The 6,406-nt window shown below is 43.1% G+C and overlaps 1 pseudogene; it reads left to right on the top strand.

Moving 5' to 3' along the window:
• The first annotated feature begins 5,164 nt into the window (after positions 1 to 5,164).
• On the top strand, positions 5,165 to 6,194 carry LOC134879498 (general transcription factor II-I repeat domain-containing protein 2A-like; annotated as a pseudogene).
• The last annotated feature ends 212 nt before the right edge of the window (positions 6,195 to 6,406 follow it).

Genomic DNA, 6,406 nt, shown 5'->3' with positions numbered 1-6,406 from the left:
TGGCTGTCGGCTCCGCTGCGCTGGTGGCGAAGCCTTTACCCCACTGCAGAGGAATGAGGGGTTTGTTGGAAGTGTTGCCAGTTCTTTGAGGAGGCTGCGATTAAGACAAGATGGTGGAGCCACACACGTCCACAAACATGGAGAACAGCTGCTGGGGCTGCTGATGCTACACCCAGGGAACGGTCTGCCTAACCTCATGTCAGGGCCCAGTTGTGTCTGACCACCCTGACACTGCAGGCCTGGAGATTAATGATAAACTCGGTGGCTTTTGATCGCCCTCTTGTTGAGCACATTGTGCTGATATTTATTGGACTGGCAGGTTGTGTTGATTGGAAGAACTTTTTCAAAGCTTTGTGTGGGCAAAATGATGCATGCTGAGTTATTGATGCATGTTAGATGTGTATAAACAGATGTCAGATCAGAACAGAGAAGTATACTTCTGTAGTTGGGCCCATTGGGGGATTCCCAATCTCTGTGCTGGAGCAGTACGGGGCAGGGAAGTGGACCCAAAGTAGCATTGCCGTGAAGCCCCTTTTGGTAAGGATCTAAGCAATCCATGGTGCATTTATAATTTTTTCTTGTTCCTTCTGATAATTGGCTTCGGTTCAACATGAAACAGGGTGCAGGAAGTCCCAAAATGCTTCAGCTATGTCCAGTTTAAATATGCAGTTTATTGCTAAGTTATTCACACTTGGGACAACCTGTGGACGCAAACACTCCCCTCAGGTGCGTCATTTGTCCGGCACGCTCCTCTTTTAGCACTTTTTGTTTTCTGGCTTTTACTGTAGAGACTTTTGAGAGGGAACCCGAAACAGTAAAACGGTGTGCTTTGAAAACCAAACAATAAGCTCTAAAAAGATAACATGTACAGTAACTGAGTTGAACTGCAATGAACTACAAAGTCTGATGGTTAGTCTTGTTAGTTCGTCACTATGATCTTCACTTTTTAAATTACACACACGTCATTTGATCCGTTTTGAAATATCTGCTATTATACTATATTTGAACATTATATTGTAGGGCCATATCTATACAAACTGAAGTGTGTAAAGTGTTTTGCTCAAAATACCAAACAGATCCCCCATTGTAACATGCCTCTATCTCAGCCCTGTTCCTGAAGTGCTGATTCTGTCACTGTAGCTTTAGAGGGGGATTCAGCTCATAGATATATCAAGAGGCAACCTCCTGTGCTGAGCAGTGAAACACATACAAAGTGCCAAAAACTGCAGTTCATCGAATGGCCGCGTGGCCTGGCTCCAAAACAGAGCAATTTACATTGACCCCCCATGTTAAAATGCCAATTTTTACAGCAGAAATAAACAGGTTTACAGCGTGGTACAAAAATTGCTTTTGGTCTTTACAGCTTATTTCCATATTCATGACAACTGTGAGGATTGTGAATTTCTATATAACTCTCCCGTAATTATATTAAGGCTTAAAGTTATGCATAATTAAGGGCGTGGTCGCTTTGATTGACAGGTTAGCGCCGTCAGTGTGCGCTAGCCGCTAGTTGTCTGCTCTGCTAGCTCCGCTAACAGTCACTGCACTTGACCGTGTCGGACATGTTGTTGGTGTTGAGCCTTTTGAATGCAAATATCAGACATAATATGGCTTGCTGCGCGATTAAATGTACTCAGACCGTCCAAGAAATGTGGTTTCCAGTTGTTTTGGTAAGTGAAATTTTATTATTATTTTAGCACCGTTAGCACTAATTATCAGTGTGTCTGCTCCAGAAGTATCGTCTGCTCACTTGTTAGATTAGCTCGTTAGCTAGCTAATTAGCCGTGGGTTAGCCTTCGAGCAAGACGCCCACGATGCTAAACGGGAGCGTATGATAGCCACCTTGCCGCTGGAGAAAATACTACCGCATGAGAGTAGCACACGGTAGCATGTAGCCTAGCTTGGAAGCCTTCGCTAGCTTGGTAGCTTCGAGCTAGATGGGCGTGTTTCAGTAGCCACGCCTGCTTCAGCTCCAACCCTATGTCCATATTTAGATTAGCCGGGAGCGGACGGGAGGTAGACTGAGAAGATGTCGACGGTGGGAGTCGCCCACTTTGAGCTTCATTACGGCTCTTCACAAACCTATGGGTAGTGGTACATGTACTTTTTAAATAACCATAACTTGCTCAATTTTCAACTGATTTTCAAACGGTTTGGTTTGTTATAAACGTCAAAGATGTAGTTATGACACTGCATAATTATGAATAATGATGTTATGTTCTAAAAAATAGAGTAATGTTCTAAAATAGGTAGACTACAAGATTTCCCTTTACAAATATACATCAAGAAATATTTCATGTTGAAATCCCCACCCTGTACAGTGATGTATTTATGACACTGCATACTTATGAGTAATCGAGGCCTTGAGACGAAGAACCATACAAGTCCATATTTCCAATTTTGAATAAAAATATTTTTACACATATAAAATGGTAGTAAACCAGTCTGAAACCCAAATTGTTTAAAAATACAACCAGGGGATGTGAGGGCCGCTGAAACCCAGTGTCTATCGTCACGGGAAGACCCACCAGAGACCCACATTGGGCTAATGCCCTTTGAAAAGGACTATTTTATTGAGTTTTTGTCGCATGTTGTTGCTATGTAAGCCAAGTGTAGTCATTTTAGCGATGTGTTGTAGCCTTAGCTCAGACCTGGGCACTTTGGGCGTCCCTGTCCGGCCCGCGTGAAGTCAATCAGAACATGAATGAAAACATATTTATGCCATTCATGCTATACAAGTGTGTTGCTTTTATTTTGAAAAACGTGTTTTTATTTTTTATTACGTTTGGGCGCACGTGCGTATTATACGTCCATGACGTGCATGAACAGACACAAGTGATGCTGGCCAGCTAGGCCTCAAAATGTCAGCTCATGGCAAAAAAATAAAAGTTGACACCGAATGCCGCGTTTTCAACAAGACATGGACTGCTTAATATTTATTTACAGAAGTCAGAGGTAAAGCGGTTTGCTTTGTGGTACACAGGTCGTTGTGTTAAAGGATTACAATTTGAATCGCCACTAGCCTATGTGACCAAACATGAGGAGAGATACAAGAACTTGTCTGATGAAGATCGCGCAAGGGAGTCGGATGCTTTGCTAGCTAAACTGCAAAACCAACAAGAACTTTTTACAAAACTTTGCACACCCAGAGATGCGGCTGTCAGGACAAGCTATGTCATATATCCCACAAAATCGCCAGAAAAAGTAAGCCGTTTTCTGACGGAGAGTTTATTAAGGAGTGTTTGGTGGACTCTGCAGCACTAATATGCCCGGAGAAAAAGGGCACATTTGGGGACGTGCCCCTCTCCCGACGCACTGTAAGGAGGAGGGTTGAGGACATCCTGGGAAATCTGGAGCTTCATCTGAGGAACAGAGCGGTCAACTTTGACTACCTTTCTCTGGCTTTGGATGAGAGCTTCGATGTACAGTGGGGCAAAAAAGTATTTAGTCAGCCACCAATTGCGCAAGTTCTCCCATTTAAAAAGATGAGAGAGGCCTGTAATTGTTATCATAGGTACACCTCAACTATGAGAGACAAAATGAGGAAAAGAAATCCAGGAAATCACATTGTAGGATTTTTAAAGAATTTATTTTCGAATGATTGTGGAAAATAAGTATTTGGTCAATAACAAAAGTTAATCTCAATACTTTGTTATATACCCTTTGTTGGCAATGACAGAGGTCAAACGTTTTCTGTAAGTCTTCACAAGGTTTCCACACACTGTTGCTGGTATTTTGGCCCATTCCTCCATGCAGATCTCCTCTAAAGCAGTGATGTTTTGGGGCTGTCGCTGGGCAACACGGACTTTCAACTCCCTCCAAAGATTTTCTATGGGGTTGAGATCTGGAGACTGGCTAGGCCACTCCAGGACCTTGAAATGCTTCTTACGAAGCCACTCCTTCGTTGCCCTGGCGGTGTGTTTGGGATCATTGTCATGCTGAAATACCCAGCCACGCTTCACCTTCAGTGCCCTTGCTGATTGAAGGAGGTTTTCACTCAAAATCTCACGATACATGGCCCCATTCATTCTTTCCTTTACACGGATCAGTCGTCCTGGTCCCTTTGCAGAAAAACAGCCCCAAAGCATGATGTTTCCACCCCCATGCTTCACAGTAGGTATGGTGTTCTTTGGATGCAACTCTGCATTCTTTCTCCTCCAAACACTACGAGTTTTTACCAAAAAGTTCTATTTTGGTTTCATCTGACCATATGACATTCTCCCAATCCTCTTCTGGATCATCCAAATGCCCTCTAGCAAACTTCAGACGGGCTTGGACATGTACTGGCTTAAGCAGGGGGACACGTCTGGAACTGCAGGATTTAAGTCCCTGGCGGCATAGTGTGTTACTGATGGTAGCCTCTGTTACTTTGGTCCCAGCTCTCTGCAGGTCATTCACTAGGTCCCCCCGTGTGGTTCTGGGATTTTTGCTCACCGTTCTTGTGATCATTTTGACCCCACGGGGTGAGATCTTGCGTGGAGCCCCAGATCGAGGGAGATTAGCAGTGGTCTTGTATGTCTTCCATTTTCTAATAATTGCTCCCACAGTTGATTTCTTCACACCAGGCTGCTTACCTATTGCAGATTCAGTTTTCCCAGCCTGGTGCAGGTCTACAATTTTGTCTCTGGTCTCCTTTGACAGCTCTTTGGTCTTGGCCATAGTGGAGTTTGGAGTATGACTGTTTGAGGTTGTGGACAGGTGTCTTTTATACTGATAACGAGTTCAAAAAGGTGCCATTAATACAGGTAACGAGTGGAGGACAGAGGAGCCTCTTAAAGAAGAAGTTACAGGTCTGTGAGAGCCAGAAATCTTGCTTGTTTGTAGGTGACCAAATACTTATTTTACCGAGGAATTTACCAATTAATTCATTAAGAATCCTACAATGTGATTTCCTGGATTTGTTTTCCTCATTCTGTCTCTCATAGTTGAGGTATACCTATGATGAAAATTACAGGCCTCTCTCATCTTTTTAAATGGGAGAACTTGCACAATTGGTGGCTGACTAAATACTTTTTTGCCCCACTGTACGTGACACTGCCCAGCTACTCGTCTTCTTACGTGGGATAACTGCAGACTTCAAAATCACGGAGGAGCTGGCAGCCATGCAGTCAATGAAGGGAACAACAACTGGGAGTGATTTGACAAAGGATGGTTGTGGAAAAATGTTGGACTTCTGAAGAGAATGCAGGATAAACTGACAGAAATGAACCCTGAACAGAAATTGGTATTTTTGCATTGTATTACACATCAGGAGGTGTTGTGTAAGTCAGTATTAAAAATGAACCTTGTTGTTGATGTTGTAACTAAAATAGTTAACTTCATCAGGGCAAGAGCATTGAATCACAACAGTTTGTTCCACTTTTGGAGGAAAATGAGACTGAACATCGTGACATAAGCTTCCACACAGCTGTCGGGTGGCTCAGCCTGGGCAAAGTGCTGAAAAATGTCTTGGACCTGAGAGAGGAGATTCAGGAGTTCTGTGTGAAGAAAGGAAATGACGTCCCACAGCTTTCAGACGCAGACTGGCTGGTAGACCTGGGTTTTGCTGTTGATGTGACTTCACTAATGAATGAACTAAATGTCAAACTGCATGCAAGGGCCTTTTTGTGCATGAAATGTACAGCGCAGTGAAGGCTATCATGAGAAAGTTGCAGCTTCTCTTAAGTCAAATTACGGACAACATTCTCACCCACTTGCCAACACTGAAGGAAGCCGCACCATCAGCTGATCACCTCCACAGGTACTCATCCATGTTAGAAGCACTGCATGGTGAGTTTTCAAGGCGATTTCAAGACTTCAAAACAGTTGAGACTGACATGCACATGGTTTCTTCTCCCTTCACCTGCAGTGTGGATAATGCACCCAGTGATGTTCAGATGGAACTCATTGACCTGCAGTCTGACACACTTCTGGCAGAGCACTTTAAGTCAGTCTCACTGCTGGATATTTACTCTTCTCTCAAAGAGGAGAACTTTCCACACCTGAGGAAGCGTGCTCAGAAGATTCTATTCCTCTTTGGATCTACCTACACATGTGAACAGACATTCTCAGTGAGGAAGTTAAACAAATCCAGATACAGATCCTCTATCACTGATGATCACCTCTCAGCTGTCCTTTGCATATCCACCTCAGACATTCAGCCAGATTTCAATGCACTTGTTCAATTCCAAGCCAGACTGGATTTCTCTCACTGAACAGTAAAATGAACTGAAAAAAACTAAAAGCATGTATTGCTTTTTGTATAAAGTTGATCAATTGCATATCTTTAACATACTGCAAAACACCTTTTCAGTGTTTGTGAAGATTAACTAGTTAAAAATAAAATGAAACACTGATGTCATGATTGTTTCTGTTTTTACGGTTTACTTCTATAGGAGTATTTTCTTGACCTACACCACAATTTCAA

Source organism: Eleginops maclovinus, chromosome 17 (genome assembly GCF_036324505.1).
Source record: "Eleginops maclovinus isolate JMC-PN-2008 ecotype Puerto Natales chromosome 17, JC_Emac_rtc_rv5, whole genome shotgun sequence".
Classification (NCBI taxonomy): domain Eukaryota; kingdom Metazoa; phylum Chordata; class Actinopteri; order Perciformes; family Eleginopidae; genus Eleginops; species Eleginops maclovinus.
The sequence above is the reverse complement of the archived record's forward strand: the minus strand, read 5'-3'. Positions and strand labels throughout refer to the sequence as shown.